The sequence below is a fragment of the Muntiacus reevesi genome, chromosome 1, assembly GCF_963930625.1.
Source record: "Muntiacus reevesi chromosome 1, mMunRee1.1, whole genome shotgun sequence".
In the NCBI taxonomy this organism is placed as follows: domain Eukaryota; kingdom Metazoa; phylum Chordata; class Mammalia; order Artiodactyla; family Cervidae; genus Muntiacus; species Muntiacus reevesi.
Genome location: NC_089249.1, coordinates 163,827,462 through 163,846,158, shown reverse-complemented (window position 1 = coordinate 163,846,158; position 18,697 = coordinate 163,827,462). Strand labels below are relative to the sequence as shown.

General features: G+C 46.5%; 1 protein-coding gene across 1 annotated transcript in view; it reads left to right on the top strand.

Moving 5' to 3' along the window:
• Positions 1–15,029: 15,029 nt before the first annotated feature.
• The window catches only part of CTPS1 (CTP synthase 1), a 31,259-nt gene continuing 27,591 nt past the window's right edge, over positions 15,030–18,697 (top strand). The window contains exon 1 of the mRNA XM_065915291.1: positions 15,030–15,171. The gene's annotated coding sequence lies outside the window, so the exon portion shown is untranslated. The remainder of the gene's footprint in view (positions 15,172–18,697) is intronic.

The window sequence follows — 18,697 nt, the reverse complement described above, 5'->3', positions numbered from 1 at the left end:
CTTAAAAAATAATAATAAAAAAAATTTAAAAATTGTGAGCCAGTCTCACTTTGCAATCTTTTCTTGAAGGAATAAGTAATTGGCTTCAAAATCTGACTTACTTAATTGACATTTTTGAGTCTCTGAATGAACTTGATCAAAAATTATAAGAATTATGGGAAAGTATATTTGTGAATGAGTTGACCCAGCAGGCTTGGGTGGCCCAAACTTGCACATTGCAAAGGTAGTTGGGACTAACCCTTAACCAGCTCCTGGAAGATGATCTCTGAGCCTTTGAAATGTCCCACATGATCTACCAGATGAGTGTGTTTTTGTTAGCCTGGAACTTTGAGCCTTGCTGTATCAGTTTGACCTCAGTAGGCCAAGATTGAGTAGGTAAGGTCAATTTTGTGGGTGCTGCTGTTTAAAGTAACTGACCCTTAAATAAAAAGCCTGGATGCCAAGTCTGGGAGAGCTTCCCTGAATGTCAACAATGCCTTGCTTTCAGACATCATTCCTGGGAGAATTAGATCTCTCCTAATTCATCACTCTCCATGCGAGACGTCACAGGAAGAAGAAAAGCAGAAGCTTGTGCCTAGTTCTTCCTGGACTTCTTCACCCAAGTGTCTTTTTCCTGAACTGATTTCAATCTGTATCCTTTTACATGAAGACATGAAGACCATGCAGACACCAGGTTTTCTAAGTTCTGTGAGTCCTTCTAGCAAATCACTGAGCCTGAGGGTGGTCTTGGGGTCTTTCCACACAACAGTAATGTGTGCTAACAACATTTATGGGATCATTAAAAAACTTACCTTTGGAGAAGTGAAATGACCAGCGAACTAAGTTGGAGTTATTGTTTGAATCCTAAAGAAAAATGATTCAGACTAATAGAGCATTGTCTGCGTTGTACACTGGAAGAAATTTTCATCATGATTTTAAAGTACTTAACTTGAACTTGAACTGTATTCTAAAGACCTTAATATTATTATGAGAAATTTCAACATTACATTTGTCAGTGAAATAAAGGCCAAACCACTAGATTTAGAGAATAATTGCATTATCCAAGTAAAATTCAAAGGATCCTAATTCTATTAAGAACTAGAAAGGAGTGTCTGACAAGTAGGGGGAAAAATAATAGATCTTGCTGCCAGTCACAGCATCTACTTGTGAATGTTTCTTGTGAATGGTGATGGTCATGAACTTGAAGTGACAATAATTGGAAGAACATAACAAGGAATTTGTGGTCATTTCAAGTACAGACTCTATTGCAAAATGTTTGTGGAAGCAAACTGATTTCATTCTTTTTTTTTTTTGCAAACTGATTTCTTACCCGAAATTTGAAAAGATATTATTTGGAAGTTTTATCCTAATTCAATAGTTATTATTTTTCTAAATACTTTGTATTTTATTTTTTTCCATAACTATGTACTATCCAAAAAAATGTAATTAGTATTTTCACTCAGTCCTATACAGACATTCCCAAACCATGAGTACATTCTGATATGTCATATAAATACTGCCACTTTTTACACATCCCATGATGTGAAATCATTAGGAAGCACTGAGTTAAAAGAATTTGTTGTTGTTAAAAAAAAAAAAGTCAAAATAATGGTGGCTTAAAAATATAGAACCGTATTTCCCCAGGTAACAATCCACATGTAAGCCATCCTGGGGATGGCATGATGGCTCCTTGACTCTTCACCCAAATACATTCTCTCAAGCAAAAAGGTGAAAGAAACTGTCATCTGTCTAGTTTCACATGTTCCTTTGTTGGGTTCAACATAGATTGCTAGTTATTCCCTTATGCAAGTGCTAAGCTGCTTCAGTCATGTCTGACTCTTTGCGACCCCATGGACTGTAGTCCATCAGGGTCCTCTGTCCATGGGATTCTCCAGGCAAGAATACTGAAGTGGGTTGCCATTTCCTTCTCCAGGGGATCTTCCTGACCCAGGGATTGAACCAGCATCTCTTACCTCTCCTGCATTAGCAGGTGAGTGCTGAATCCTCCTGCAATGCAGGTGACCCTGGTTTGATTCCTGGGTCAGAAAGATCCACTGGAGAAGGGATAGGCTACCCACTCCAGTATTCTTGGGCTTCCCTTGTGACTCATCTGATAAAGAATCTGCCTGCAATGCAGGAGACCTGGGTTCAATCTCTGGGTTGGGAAGATCCCCTGGAGAAGGGAAAGGTCACCCAATCCAGTATTCTGGCCTGGAGAATTCTATGGCCTATATCTGGTCCCATCACTTCACGGAAAATAGATGGGGAAACAGTGGAAGCAGTGAGAGACTTTATTTTTTGGGGCTCCAAAATCACTGCAGATGATGATTGCAGCCATGAAATTAAAAGACGCTTACTCCTTGGAAGGAAAGTTATTACCATCCTAGATAGCATATTAAAAAGCAGAGACATTACTTTGCCAACAAAGGTCCGTCTAGTCAAGGCTATGGTTTTTCCAGTAGTCATGTATGGATATGAGAGTCGGACTGTGAAGAAAGCTGAGCGCCAAAGAATTGATGCTTTTGCACTGTGGTGTTGGAGAAGACTCTTGAGAGTCCCTTGGACTGCAAGGAGATCCAACCAGTCCATCCTAAAGGAGATCAGTCCTGGGTGTTCATTGGAAGGACTGATGCTGAAGCTGAAGCTCCGGTACTTTGGCCACCTCATGTGGAGAGTTGACTCATTGGAAAAGACCCTGATGCTGGGAGGGATTGGGGGCAGGAGGAGAAGGGGACGACAGAGGATGAGATGGCTGGATGGCATCACCGACTCGATCGACATGAATTTGAGTAAACTCCGGAAGTTGGTGATGGACAGGGAGGTCTGGCGTGCTGCGATTCATGGGGTCGCAAAGAGTCGGTTACGACTGAGTGACTGAACTGAACTGAACTGTATAGTCCATGGGGTCACAAAGAGTCAGACACGACTGAGCAACTTTCACTTTCACTTTCTTTACCACTAGCGCCACCTGGGAAGCCCTAGTTATCCTTACCTGCCCTGCTTTGGGGACAGGGAGCATTTCTCATCAGATGCAGCAGTCTTGGAATCAAACAAATATCTCTGCTGGGACTTCCCGGTGGTCCCAGGTTTGATCCTGGACAGGGAAATAGATCCCTCATGTCTCAACTAAGACCTGGCATGGTCAAGTAACAAATAAATAAACATACTTAAAAAAAAACAAATCTCTGCTGATTACAAGCTGGGGATTTTGGTGGTATTTATGCTCCCTAAGCCTCAGTTTTCTCATCTGTAAAATGGAGCAAAGAAGTGCACCATGAAAACTAAAGTAGGGATGCAGCTGAAGCAGCCAGGACTGTGTCTGGCATCCAGCGTGTGCTGACGGGAGCTCAGGGTTACTCTGCATCCCTGGTGTCCAGCATGGAGCCTGGAACAGGTGGGCCGGCATCAGCATTGACAGAGGTGAACTGAACTGAACTGGGCTCAGGGGAAGGACACTAATTCTCCAGCACATTAGGCCCACCCTGTGGGTGTAGCTGGCTCTGGCAGCTGCAGAAAGTCCTAGGGGGAGACTTTCTGGCAGGAATAGTTGGAAGGCAGGGTAACCTTCCCTGGAGGGCTAAGGACATGGGTTGGGTGATGACAGCATCTGCTAGACTGAACCATCATGTCAGTTTTACATTTTTTGAGAAAATTTAGGTCTGAGTAGACTGTAAATTTTATCTGGGATGAGGGAGGGGCAAGAATGTTACCAGAAGCGGGCAGTGGCTAGCGGAAGGGAGGGATCATTCTCTGGGCCTTAGGTGGCAGTCAGGCTGTGGTGGACTCCAGTTGTTTGGTCACTTCAGTCCTGTCTGACTCCCTGCTACCCCAAGGACTGTAGCCCGCCAGGCTCCTCTGTCCATGGGATTTCCCAGGCAAGAATACTGGAGTGGGTTGCCATTTCCTTTTCCAGGGGTTCTTTCCGATCCAGGGATCGGACACGAGTCTCCTGCATCTGTAACATTTCCCAACCTCCCCTATGGCTAGGACATGGCCCTCTGACTCAGTTTTAACCAGTGGGACATGACAGAAAAAGTGTGGACAACTTCTACAGCATTTGCTTTAAAGGAAATCGCTTTGCCTTCACTTCCTTTCCTTCCTCCCTCCTGTGCAGATGTGAACATAGACACGACAGCCTTGACCATGCAGATAAGGACAGGACACCCTGTGGGAAGGCGGAGGAACAAGATGGGGGGAACCTTAGTCCCTGGATGACTAGCCTGTCAATCAGGACCACTCACCCCCAGGCTGTCACGTAAGTGAGAGATAAACAGTTATCTTAGTTAAGCCACTGCATTTCAGGGTCTCTGGCACAGAGTCTTAGCTTCCTGTAGACCAGGGGGTGAGGTGGCCTTTGATTAAGGCAAGAGAGTACGGCCTGGACCTGTCAGAGCAGAGTGAGCATTGAAGACCCTTCACACACTAGCTGTGGAGGAGGTCTCTAAGGAACACAGGTGCCCACAGTGGAGCTGTGAGCTATGCCCCAGACAGGAGACTGCAGGGCCAAGTGCAGACCTCAGCCCAGCGCTTTCTGGAGAAGGCAAAGAAGGTGGGTAGGGCTCATGGTCGAAGACACTGGACCTTCACAACTGAAAGCAGAGTTTCTCTCCTGCCTGGAGGAAAGGCCTGGGTGGGCTCGGGGGAGAATTTGCTGCATACCGCTACAGTGATAAAGCTTGGCTTGGATTCCAAATGGATGTGGGCATGGGAACTGTCCACCAGCATGGGAAGCCCAGGGTCTGACAGAGAATGAAATGCAAAGAGCAGAGCCATGACTTGGATGGATTTGAAGCTGCAGGTAACAATTCCAAGTGGCAAAGTAGAGGGTGTTTTAATTGGGATCTGCATTCAGTGACAGGAAGAGCCCCAGAATTATAGGAGTATCAGCATAGACGGGATTTTTTCCTCTCGCCCTGTATTCCAGGCATGAGTGATCCAGGGCCGCCCCTGCAGCCAGCCTCTAGCCTCCTTCCGACTCATTATCCCCTGCATTTGAGGTGTTCCAAGGTTTACTCTCAACTTGGTTAAACTGAAGTCACATTTCCTGGAACCCCTTTCCCTATAGAGTTCTGTGTGACAGAGGATCCCTTGGAGGATCTGGTGTGAGGCTTGGGAGATGGAAGGCAAGCGGTACCATTATTGTCTGAAGGGGAGGCATGGTGACAGATGGAGAAGTGCTCGGCGGGGCCCAACTTGTCCTCTGTGCCACACTCTGCACCTCTTCCCAAATGACCACAGTGGCCCTGGGCACACCAGCAGAGGCTCGGGCCCACTGATGGGTACCCGAGGCTATAGCACCCCCACAGGCCTCTGCACGAGGCCCCAGTTCCCAGTGGCCAGACTCGCCCAACTTCTCTGTTTCCCAGCAAGCTCCACATTGTCCGCCTTTGATCATTATCCAGGAGGATTTGTTACCCAGTCCTCCGATCCCTCGTCTCCCTACTCTGGACCTGCACTTCCTCAGTTCCTCCTCCTGTTGTGCAAGGTCTCATTCCAGTATTAATCCTTCTTGCCCTTAGAAAACCCGCTGGGTTCTCAGTTTCCCCACGGCGGGCTGGGGTTTTGTCTTTGCTAGATTTGCTAAGTTTTTATTCACTCATCTAATTTCTTGCTTCCAAAATGTTTACTCCTGTCATCTCTCCTGTTCTGCATGCCTTCATGTAGATTTATTTATTTATTTATAAAAGACATTTCTTTATTGTAGTCTCAATGAGGTTACCATGGGAAGGGAAAGTTGGCTGCGTTTGTTCAAGCTACCACTTTAACCCAGAAGTCTTCTCCCTGCTGTGGTCTTTTCTTCGCACAGAATAAACTGCAGTTTCCTCCATGGATAAGCTCCTCCTGCTTGTGACTCAGCCCGTGACCCTCCCCCGCCCCTCTCCCAAGGCCCCACCCTTACCCACCCTCCAGCCTGGCTTCCCTTCCCCCGAGTGGTGCCTGCCCAAGCTGAGAGACGCTGCTGTGGGAAGCTTTTTATGGCCATTTGTTGAGTTAGGTACCCTTCTGGGGGTTCCAAGGCGCCCCACCACTTCCCCCAATTCTCTACTGACCTCCGTATTATAATTGTCTTTGTAACCCTGGTGCCTAGGGCGCATGGAAGATGCCAATAAATGCTTTGGAAAGAAATAAATGAAGTAGATGCCCATTTTGACAACTCTTTTGCTTTGCATAACCGGAATCCGAGGAAGATGATTTGTTTACCTAAAAAGAAAGAGGATCTGGCATAGGGGAGGAAGAGAGGAGTCAGGTACAACTTAAAAGAGTCAAACAGAATGTTGTGGATCCTAAGATCTGCGGGAAAAGAGGAGAGCTTTAATAGATGACTCTGCTATCCCAGTATAGCTTTAAAAAGAGCCCTGAGAAAACTAATGTAAGGTGTTTGAAGTCAGGGTAGTTGTTTATACTGGGGGCATAGAAATTGGAGGGGAACAAGGAGGATTTCTGGAATGCTAGTAACGTTGTGTTTCTTGGTCTGGGTGCTAGTTACATGGGTGTGGTCAAGTATGTAAAAATTCATCAACTTGTACTCTTAAAATTTTTACACCTTTTAAAAGTATGTAAAAAAAATAAAAGTATGTCATATTTCAAAAACAATTTACAAAATAGAAGTACATTTTTAAAAATAAAACAAATGGAAAAACAGCCCTAACTTCTTTCTTCCAAATAACATCACCCTCTACCACACCATCCTTGTCAATCTTTCCAGTTATTTAAACCCACGAACAGATGAGTGTCCTTCCCAAATGCCCTTGAGCTTAAGGGTAGTTGAATATATGTTGAATGCAGGTGTTTGAAAAGGTTGAATCATTTAAAACAGTCTCCTCATGTGCAACAGGAATTGAAGTGCTAATTATGTAAACCTGGATGTTGGCTATCTTGTATGGGTAGTCCCTATTTTCTCCAGATTTAAAAGGTGCCTTCCAAGTGATCATGGCACTAATGGCAGGAGTGTGAGCTATTCCTGGAGACAGAAATAGATCTCCTAAAGACATCTGAGATACAGATGTCTGGAACTTGGGTCTAGAATTTGAAATTACAACTATTGAGTTCTATACAAATTAGGGTTCCACTGAATGCTTCCTAGATGGAAATCTTTCAATGTCCTAACATCCGTCAGGTCACTCAACTCTGTGGCAGCTGGGAGAATGCTAGATGCCCAGTGGGAGCCTGGAGAATATGGGCATATTGATCCCCTTAGTGATCTTCTGATTACCCTGGGGGAAACATTGCCTGGAAACATTCAAGACCCTTGGATTATTGAGCTGGGCTGGTGTAAGGATTGCTTTCAAGGTATCTCCCCATCAACTGAAATACAATTGCTTTTCTTGCAAGAATGCTCATTTGCCTTGGTGGAAAAAAGTCAGATGCCAAGGAGGTTAAAAGCCACAGGGAAATTCCCTGGTGGTCCAATGGTTAGGGTTTAGTGCTTTCAGTATGTGTCCAGATTTGATCCCTGGTGGGAGAACTAAGATCTGGTTCAGTTCAGTTCAGTTGCTCAGTCGTGTCTGACTCTTCGCGATCCCATAGACTGTAGCAGGCCAGGCTTCCCTGTCCATCACCAACTCCCAGAGCTTTCTTGAAGTCATGTCCATCGAGTCGGTGATACCATTCATCTTGTCCTAAGCTCAGCCAAGAACAGAAAAAAGAAAAAAAACTAACGAGGTCATTTCTTAGTCCTAATCCATCAAATATTTACTGACAGTCTGCTGTGTGCCAGGCAATATACCAGACACCGTAGACAGAATGCTCTGCCTCTAACTTTGGATACTGCAAGTGTTTAGGGGCCATACTTTGGTTGGAAGCAAGTGGTGGGAGCTTGTCTGGGAGCTCTGTTTGTGTAACAAGAACACAGTTTGTAGGTGGATTATAGGGCTTATGGAAGTTTGGGAGAGGTTTTGCCAGTCCTCTCGCAGATACCGGAGGTAAAAGGAGGCAGTTTTTTCAGTCTAGGAAGAAGCCAATCCAGATAATTTCAATATAATGTGGTAAATGCTGGGAGAGATGAGTACAGAGTGGACTCTGTGGATCAAGGAGTGGTACTCAAGTAGCATGAAGGTTTGGAGGGGCTCTCACAGGTGGGGGATACTGGAAATGAACCTTGTTTGCTGTGTTTTCTGAACCCCAAAGTCAAAACATATGATCTAAAAAGTGTTCATTTTCTCACCTACCCATTTATTTGCATCAAAAACTTTAGGGATTTAATAACAAAATATTTGGGCTTCCCTGTTGGCTCAGATGGTAAAGAATCAATCTGCAATGCAGGAGACCTGGGTTCAACCCCTGGGTTGGGAAGATCCCCTGGAGCAGGGCATGGCAGCCCACTCCAGTATTCTTGCCTGGAGAATTCCGTAGACAGAGGAGCCTGGCAGGCTACAGTCCTTGGGATTGCAAAGAGTCAGACATGACTGAGTGACTAAGCACAACAAAATATTTAGTACATGTAGCACATTCTTTTTATTGAAAATAATAAATTCCAAGAAATCAGAACTGTCCCCTCAAGTCTGGGATATGCGGTGATGTTAGTTATGTCATATTTGTCAACTAAGAATTCATAGTAACATGTTTTGTCGAAACAGTTTTTCTTCATTATCTTTTACTAAATGTCCCGCCCCCCCCCACATCTGTTAATGAGGCCCTACTGTATGATTACACCAAATGGTCATATAATAGTAATACATATTATTATACACCCTACACAAGACAGATGTCTCCAGCAGATCATTCTGACATCTCATCACGTTCTCTGTGAAGGACACCATCAATTCTGAGATGGGTAGGAATTTAACCCCCAGGCTCAATTGACAGTTGAAAACCTTTGAATTTAACATGGAATAGCTTCATTCCATGTGTTTCTCAGAGAGTATAATGCTGACTTCACTGCCCCTGAAATTCTACCTGGCACTCACATTAGAGAACAACTCGCACAGTGGAAAGTCAGAAGATGCTGTGTAATTTGCTCTCAAATAAGCCCAGGCCTTCCAGTGGTTTCTCCCGGACACTCCTGCATACTATTGGTAGCCTATGGGCCCTCTGCGGAATCACTTTGCCTGACCTGTACTTTATGGCGCTGCCAGCAGGCTTTACTGAGAATCATTATCAGGAACAGCCCCTTGACTGTGGCCTGTATGTCTGCTGTGAGGGTGTTATTGAGACCACTCATTCTTACATTAGGTACCCTGCATCCGCTCCATGGAGACTCACAGGAGAAACTGACTGCTGATCTCATTAGTAGGAATAATGCTCCCTTTAAAGCACTCAGTTAACATTTACTGAGGGACTTCCTTGGTTGTCCAGTAGCTAAGACTCCTCACTCCCAACTCAGGGGGCCCAGGTTCAATTCCTAGTCAGGGTATAGATCCCACGTGCCACAGTTAAAGATCCTGTATACTGCAACTAAGACTTGGAACAGCCAAATAAATAAAAACAAATACTTAAAGCAAAACCAAAAACACTTACTGAGCACTTCCTACATGCAGACAATGTCAGATGTGCTGGGGATACACTCATAAATGAAGTACAGTCTGATAAGGAACACACAGAGCCTATAACCAATTACCCCATCAATCGTTACACTTGTGGAAACTGCTAACAAGAAAAATACCACCACTTAGGGTGCTGATAAGAAGACATAGGGGGTCAGTGAAGAGGTATTAGAGGAAGTGATATTCTTCATGATCAACTGTATAGTTTTCTACTTGATCATACTGATCTTCAATTATGGGGCTGGGAAGTTAAAATCAAATTGGTGATTTGCCTCTAGAGAGAGCATAGGATACGGGACCTAATTTAATTTCTGGATTCATTTATTTGTGGAACCAAGTGCCTACTCTGTGCTGGAACCAGCTAGGCACTGAGCTTTCAACAGTAAGTCGGGGAAACAGGTCCCAGATCTCACGGAGCTTAGAGACAGGTGGGAAGTTTGGACAAGGAATAGAACTGTTAAAACACAATCTGTAGGTGCTGTGCGTGGGGAAACCCAGGCAGCAGTAGAAGGATCTTTAAGGATCTTTATCCTGTAACAGAATCTTTAACGGGGGAGAAAGACAAACCCCAACTCGAGGGAAGGAGGCTGTCCAGATTAGTTACTTTGGGGAAGTGAAGGCCAGGCTGAAATGTGACTTTAGTAAAACAAAGGGGATATTTCAGCAGGGCTATGAGAGGATCCAGGTGTGAGAGAGAACAAATGGCGTGTTCAGGGTACTGGAGGAGTCCAGGGTGACTAGAGGTTGGCATGAGTCGTGTGGCCAGAGGGTTGTAAACTGAGGCCAGCTTGTGCATAGCCTCATGCTTCAAAGAGTGGTTTTTACTTTATCCTGAAAGCAACGGATATCATTGAAGAGAAAAAGTTCCTACTCTTATTTTTCCTGTGCCTTATTTCCCTCTCCTATTTTATACACACACATGCACACACACAAATGGCCTTAAATTTTTCATGAACAAAGTAAGGGTATAACTAACTAATTTACCAGATAACATGATGGAGGGAAGCCAGCTCAAGGGAGGAAAATCCAACATAACACATTCATACTAAAATAATTTATAGCCAGTAAGAAAGGATACAGACATGCACAGAGTGTCTCTTAAAAGATAAACAAGAAACCAGGAAGCGTGGTTGCCCTGAGGAGGAGAACTAGGTGGCCAGGCACAGGTATGAGGGGAAGGTTTTTACTGTGTATTCCTTATTTATTTTAATTTTTATTTTTTTGACTGTTCGGGTCTTCATTGTGGAGCACAGGCTTAGGTGCTCTGTGGCATGGGGGATCTTAGTTCCCCAACCTGGGCTTGAACCTTCGTCCCCGACACTGGAAGGCAGATCCTTAACCACTGGACCATCAGGGAAGTCCCTAGGTATTCCTTTTTATCTTTTGAATTTTGTACCATTTATATAGTTATTAAAAACTAAGTAAAATTTAATTTTAGGATAGATAGCCCCAATCTGGTTAAAAACAACAACAAATTTAAGTCAATAGCTGTAGGCTCTCTCCTGTCTCATTGCTCCCCCAGATAATGTGTCAGAATGGCAGGCGAGGATGACAGCATACTGATGTAAAAGTGAAAAAATTAACTCAAAGGAGTCTTGGTTAGAAAAGAATTAGTAAGATTTAGTGATGGGTAGAATGAGGGAGGCAAAATGGAAAGAGGATTCCAAGAGAAACTTTACGAGAGCTCTTGGGAGGGCATTTATACTTCTCAGTCTTGGCTTCATCATATATATTTAGCAATAATGGTGGCATGTATATTACAGGGGAGCATTGGGAATTAAATATGCTGTATCCTGGTTATTAAAAGGTGAGCAAGACTGTACCCGATAAGGAAATTGAGACACAGAAAGGTCAGGTAATCTCAGGGAGATTACAGTCTGGTGTGGAGACAGACAAGTGGGTAGTAGGCAATGTGAGCGCCCTGTGAGAAGTGTCTCGGGGGGAGTGAGTGCAGCAAGAGGTGCGCTGCCTTACGCTGGGTTCCCTAGGACCCAGTCTGAGAAGGGGTGGCTGAATACAGTAAGTCCCCAACATACGGTGAGTTCCATTCCATAAATCCAATCTGTTATGCGTGTGTGCTAAGTTGCTCAGTCATGTCTGACTCTTTGCGACCCCAGGACTGTAGCCCACCAGGCTCCTCTGTCCATAACATTCTCCAGGCAAGAATACTGGAGTGGGTTGCCATTTCCTTCTCCAAATCCAATTGTTATAAGTCCAACAAAGCCAGCCTAGGTACTCAACTAACACAATTGGCTATATAGTACTGTACTGTAACAGGTTTATGAAACTTTTTATACAAATAATACATGAAAAACAGAGAAAACATTTAAATCTTACAGTACAGTACCTTGAAAAGTATAGTAGTACAGTACAACAACTGGCACACAGGGGTTGGCATCGAGTGAACAGGTAAGAAGAGTTACTGACTGAAGGAGGGACAGGAGGTGGGAGATGGCAGAGCTGAAGGGTTGTCAGCAATAGGAGATGGGGGGCAAGTTGCAATTTCACTCATGCCTGATGCTGATGGCACAGGTTCTGGCTTCTTGCTGGAACCAGATGCACATTTCCATCTTTGAAAGTTCACAGCTTGAAGGTTTGTATGTAGGGGATCTACTGTAATTGTGGAATGTTCTCAAGAGCAACCTGTAAGGGATGGGCAGGAAGAAGCTGGACAAGGGGTGTGTTTAGGGGTGGACAAACTGGACTTCACACCAAATCTGTATTTCTAGAATTAAAGATTTGTACTGGAATACAGTCACGCTTATTCTGTTTACATATCATTTATGGTCATTTTTGGGCTATGAAGACAGAGTCGAGGAATTGTGACCGAGACTGGATGGCCCACAAAGCCTAAAATGTTGACTACCTGGCCCTTTATGGAAAGGCTGCAGTCTCTGGTTTAACCGAGTCTAGTCTCAGTCTGACCCCAGGGGGAGTTCTGGAGCATGAACAGCACTGCAGAATTGTCCCACCTGAAGCCAAGGGGCCTGGCCTTCTGTACCTTTGCCCAGGGCAGACTTTGGAACCTCGTGCTTAGAAGGGCCTCAAACTCAGAGATAAAGGGAGAGGTCCAGGCTGGAAATAGAACTTTGGGAGTTGTCAGAATATAGATGGTATTTAAAGCCTAGTATTTAAAGTCTGAATGAGATCATCTAGAGAATGATTATAGATGGTGAAGGGATCTGCTGAGCCTTGAGGCATTTTGATATTTACAGGTCAGGGAGAGGAAGGGATCTAGGAAAGCAGACGTGGAAAGAGAGGCCTATGAAATAGAAAAACTGAGAAAGCAGTTTCCTAGAAACCAAGTAAAGAACACATTTTAAGGAAGGAGTGACCAGCTGCGACAAATATTGTTAGGGAAGTAGTAAGTTTAGGGGCAGGATGTGGGTGCAGTATGATTGCACCCAGAAGTCTAAAGAGAGTCTGTGAGCTCAAGATGAGCGAGATGAGCAGCCCAAATATGCAAATACACACACCTACACTCACACCATGCACATGCACATGGTGCTTGTGAGTCTAGGACTTGTGTACAGAGAAGAGGTCCGAGAAGGTAGAAGGTAAAGCTTTTTTTAGAAGTTAATTTGTCTGTGTGTGTGTGGTTCTGCTGGGTTTTCCCTGTTGCACACCGGCTTTCCCTAGTTATGGCAAACGGGCTATTAGTTGTGGTGCACAAGCTTCTCATTGCGGTAGCTTCTCCAGAGCACAGCCTCTAGAGCATGTGGGCTTTAGTAGTTGGGGTTCGTGGGCTTAGTTGCCCCGCACCAGGAACTAAACCGTTGTCCCCCGCATTGCAAGCTGAAGTCTTAACCACTGGACCACCAGGGAAGTCCTAGAACTTAATTTTTGACAAGAGGAGCTTCGTGAAATTACATCAGCAACAGCCTGACAGAATGAGTTCAGGAGAGAAGAAAGTGGAGACAACAATTTCAAATAACACTTTCTAGGAAGTGTGTTGGAAAGGGGCACAGAAAAATGGAGGGGTGGCCAGAGAATCATGTGGAGTCAGGGAGGGGTTTTGTTTTAGGATGAGAGAGACTGTATCATGCTAGTGAAAATCATCTAGGAGAGAGAAATCAATGATGCAGGAGGGGAGAATTACTGGAGGGATGTTCTTAAGTTGATGAGAGGATATAGCACTGGCAGCAATGAGAGGCTGATGGATAAGCTGGTCCACAGCACAAGAGACAAAGCAGAGCTATGTGCACAGATGCAAGCAGGCTGATGGATAGTGTGGTGGGAACTCAAGGGAGTTCTCCTGATGGCTGCTATTTTCTTAGTGAGACAGGAAGTAAGGCCATCAGCTGAGAAAGAGTAGAGGTCTGCAGAAGGAGAGGAAACGGTAAAGCAGTCACCCAGAAGAGGGGCTGAGCAAGAGGCATGTATCCTCTCCAGCACCTTCTTTAATTTGGCAAGTACGTTCTCAGTGTCTATCACATCCCAGGCACTTTGATAAACACCAAATGCTTCTTGAAAGAAGCGTGGCTGTGAAACATCCCAAGCATGTTTGAGGTTTGGAGCAGAGTGCATCTTGGCAGAGCAGAAGCGGTGGTGATTCAGACTGGGAAGAAGGCAAAAGCCTGCTAACTGGTTTCTCGGAATCCATTTGGTTGAATCATGGTCCCGAAATACAAGTCTGATCACGTCATATCTTTGCTTTACATCCTTCAGTGAAGGTATACAAGGACTCGTGACAAACTGCTTTTAGGGAAGAAAACAGAACTCTGGGATACAGAGACTTACTTTTTAGGTACACACATGTATAGTGTTTGGAGAAAAAAAAAAGTGCAGGTATTCAGTATTCAAAACAAAACCCCTTCCTTAAAAAAGTTGCTATGGCTTTTCACTGCCCTGGGGGTGGGGGTGGGGGGGGTAGAAAATCCTTGGTTCCTAATGTTCTGTGTGGTGTGGCCACACCATATTGATCTGTCTTTCCTTGACTTTCTCCAATGCAGCGACACTGGACTCCAACTCAACTGGGCAAGGCTCTTCTGGGCCTCCCTGCCTTCATACCGGCTTTTCTTTCTGCCTCACACATTCTTACTCCCAAGATGAGGAAGGAGCCTGCGTCTAGCCTCCCTCTCGGCCTTCCCTCTCGGCCCTCCCTGGACTAGAGGTGGACAGTGACACTGCAGGCACCCCATGGTTTTGGAGGGCGCCGCAGGGGAGACGGGTTGGGGGTTACACCATCTTGACCACAAGGTCAGACGGTTCAGGGACACCGTGTGATGATCTCGCCTCCTCTAGAAGGCTGTTGGAGAGTGGGGGGCTGGAGCCAGGCGATGGGATGTGCCAAGTGTGAATCAAAAGAGGGTCTTCTCCCCCTTCAGAGGGGAAGCCCGCACTACTGGCTGTGACAAAGGCTGCAAGGCAGAAGCGCCACGACCTGCTCGGTCTCCCAACAGCTCGCGTCTGCCAGGCGTCAGTAGCGTTGGGAGGACGATCCCTGATCCGCCGCACGGGTGGGAAAGCGTGCCATCCCGCGCCTGCGCACTCGGGGAGTGCATCCAGCCCCGCGCATCCAGGTCCCGCCCGGGGGAGGGCCCGCACCCCCGCCCCGCCCCCTGCCTCTGCGTGCGCACCGCCTAGAGCCCGCCTCCGTGAAAGACTGCCCGGCGCATGCGGCCGGGCTGGTGCACTGGCTGCCGGGGCTCAGTGTGAGCGTCGCTCTTTTAGCTCCGTAGCCGACGGCAGGATTTAAAGCCGGCCTCAGGTAGGCTGACTCTGGGGATCCCGCGGGAGCTGTTCTCCAGTGCAGCAATCGGCGGCGGGAGCCGAGCCCGGTGCGGGACTGCCCCACCGCCGGTGACAGACATCGTTCCCACCAATCAGGGGCGAGATGGCCCGCCGGCTTGCCCAATGGGCTGCGTGCCTAACGGGAGTGGGGCGGGTGGCCAGGCCGGCGAGGAGCCGGCTCCCGCGCGCCGGGCCGCGTGGCCGGGCGCAGCCGAGTAGAGCGGCCGTAGGGGGCGTGGGGCGGCGGGAAAGGCCGCGGGGACCCGGGCTGCGGGGCCCGGCAGCGCCCTCGTCCGTGCGGCCTGGCTCGCCTGATCAGGGTGCCGGGGTGGCTTGCGGGGCGGAGGGGGCCGTAGAGGCGCGGGAGCCCCCTTCTGCCCGGCCCGCCCCGAGCAGCCCGGCGGCCGCCCTTCCATTCGAACTGCCCGGGCCCTCGCCCCTCCAGCATCAAGACATGGCCTTAGCCTCGCTGGAGGGAGATCAAGTCCCCTGACAGGCCCGCCGCGGTGGGGGATGGGCTCGGCGGCCTGGCTGCGGCCCCCTCGGGCGCGCCCGGACTCCCGCAGGCGGAAGGGGCCTCGGAGCTCACAGAGCCAGGCGGCCTCCCTTGCTGGAAGCTTCGGCCCCACAGCTGGCCTCCTCACCTCCTTACCTCCCGGCCGCCCAGAATGAAGATGCTGCATTTTAAAGAAGTTCAATATGTGTGCGTGGCGCACTTAGTCCACACTCATTATAATTTTGAATCCTCAGCAGCCCTGTGATACGGGCGATGCGGAGATTCTCAGCCCGGTTTAACAGATGTAAGGACTCGGGCTTCAGGCGGCTTTCATGACTTGACAGGTCCCAGTACATGACCGGTGGAGCTGCAGCTGGATCTCAACATTTACCAACAACATCTTTGTTGCTGTTTCATCTTTGTTGAATTCCTCTGATGCATCTTGATTTATGTTACTTCCGTGCTTGAAAACCTTCCCGAGTCTCCTCACCTTCCGACTGAAGCTCAGATTGAGCACTCAGAGTTGCCACATGGCTTAGGCCCTTGCCTAAATTTCCAATTTATTTCCCACCATCCCCAGACCCCCCTCATTCTCAGTCTCTTTTTCTTGGCCCTGCGTCTGTGTTCCGTAGATAGCTGTCACCTTCATTTTCACTCTGTTCCCTGTCCTTCAAAGCCGTTGTCAGGTCCACATAACAGGAGGTGTCTGAATCTTCTCTAGGCTGCTTCCACCTTTTTCTGATGTCCATGGTACTTACCCTTCAGTCTTGCCACTGAAAGCTTTCTGCTGTGTCTTCTTCCCCATTTATACCTGTCACATATCATCCCTTTGCTACTGGCCATCACCAGATTACTCATTTATTTGTAAATGGTTCTGTCTCTCAACTGGACTGCAACTTGAGCTGTGGGCCCAGATCTGAGTAATTTTTGTGGTCCCTAGAGTGTCTAGCATAGTAGCACTTAGCTATTGGGTAGGCCATCCATGGGAATGACTATGATGACAGTATCTCCCATCAGCATCTCCTGCCTGGTCGCTGAGTACATTGGAATGTTTATTGCCAGGCACTGTGGAGGGCTACAGGAATCTCCCCTAAAGAGAGGTGTTATCCTCTCTGAGTAAAATCAAGGCCAATTAAATGCAAATGGATGAGATGAGTCTTCTCTAGAAGTAATCCACTCTGTACCACTCAGAATGGTTGAGAAATTTCTAGGAACATCCAAAATTTAATCAGTGAGGCTAGACTATAGCCTGGCTAGGACAGCTCTAAAATATAGCCAGGTCTAGATACTCACATGTCAGTAAGGCACTGTTCAGGTGTGAAGTGAGAGCAGGGTGTCTCTCAAATACTAGGGACTTGGGGTCAAACAAGTTTGGAGAAACTGCAGACTGTATATATCCCTTTGGGAAATCACAGTGCACATTGACTTATTAAAGGCTCCCATGGGTCTTGCATTAAAGAAACCATTTGACTGCTTAACCAGCATTTCTCTGATTTATCTGTCCATAAAGCCCTTTTTGGGAGTCCCGTGTGCATTTTGACAAAATCAAGGAGCATGCTTCTGGGAATGCTCCAACAGAATAGAAAGCAGGACATGGTTGGGTGTCTTTCTTGCTGTCCAAGTAGGGAGGACATTCTGAGCATTCTCATCTCTTTGCCAAGTATGCTCACTCCTGCCTTGGGGAGGAACACAGCAGGGCAGCGGAATGTTTCAAGCAGAACTCCCCAGTTTCCTTGTTCCTTTCTTAGCTTATTTTTATTATAATTTGGCTTCACATGGAAGTGTTCCCAGAGGAGGAAAATGTCCTGGACTGTGCCAAAACATTCTCTTCTACTTGTGATTGTGTTTTTCCTTTTGATCACATTCGGGTTTACTGACCCAGTGATATTTCTGAGCCTCTGAAGCTGGGGCCAGTGGTAAATTCTTGCTGGTGAGCCTGTCGCTGTTTATCTGCTCACCTTTCACCTCTGGAGTTCTTGCATCTGTCCACCCCCTTTTCTCTCACCAAATCTAATTCTTCTGTTCCCTGCCACCCCTGCTCTTAAGATTTAATCTTCTCTTTCCTCTCTGAGTCTTCTGCCCAGTATGTGCTTCAGACTGGTTTATTATCTGATGTCCTTTTCCTCCAGTATGTACAGTCTCTCCTTATGATATAACTGGAAAAGATTGCTGGTAAGGAAGAACTTGTTAAATTTCAGAAGAGAGTTACCTTTAATTCAAAGACCTTTAGTTTTAACTGCACCTCCTTTTAAATGTTGAAGTTCTTTTCTTCTGTCTTCTATAACCTAAATGAACTGTGTTTACTTGGCGATACAGTATAGTTTCGCCAAAGACATTCATTACCTTTTTCATGGGGGATCAGAGTGCTCATCCAGTATTGAAATATTTTCCCCATGAAGGGAAAATAATGAAGCACCCGCCTCGTGCACCTGCCTGAAGCACATCCTGGTGTCTGGTGGCAGTGTCAGCCAGCTTTGGGAGCATTGTGTTCTGTCAGCAGAGCTGGGGTTTGTTTGTTTGTTTGTTTTTTAATAGGCTCTCAAGGTTGTTGGGCTTCCCAGGTAGCTTGGTAAAGAATCTGCCTGCCAAGCAGGAGACGAGGGTTCTATCTCTGGGGTCAGGAAGATCCCCTGGAGAAGGAAATGGCAACCCACTCCAGTATTCTTGCCGGGAAATTACATGAACAGAGGAGCCTGGCAGGCTACTGTCCATGGGGTTGCAAAGAGTTGGACATGACTTAACGACTAAACAACAAGGTTGTTAGCTGTCAAAACTTTAAACAAAAGTGGCATTATTTAATTAGCAATTGTTTTCCAAGTCATATTTGACTAAAGCCATCCAGTGATCCAAGAAACATTTGTTGGAATCTCACATAACAATATTCCAAAGTCACACAACATATAGGGAAACTGAGACTCCTAGAGGTTCTTAGCTAGTAAGTGGCAGAGCTGGCATTTCAACACACATCAGTTTGATTTATTGAGGTATGTTTTTTTCTTTCTCTCAG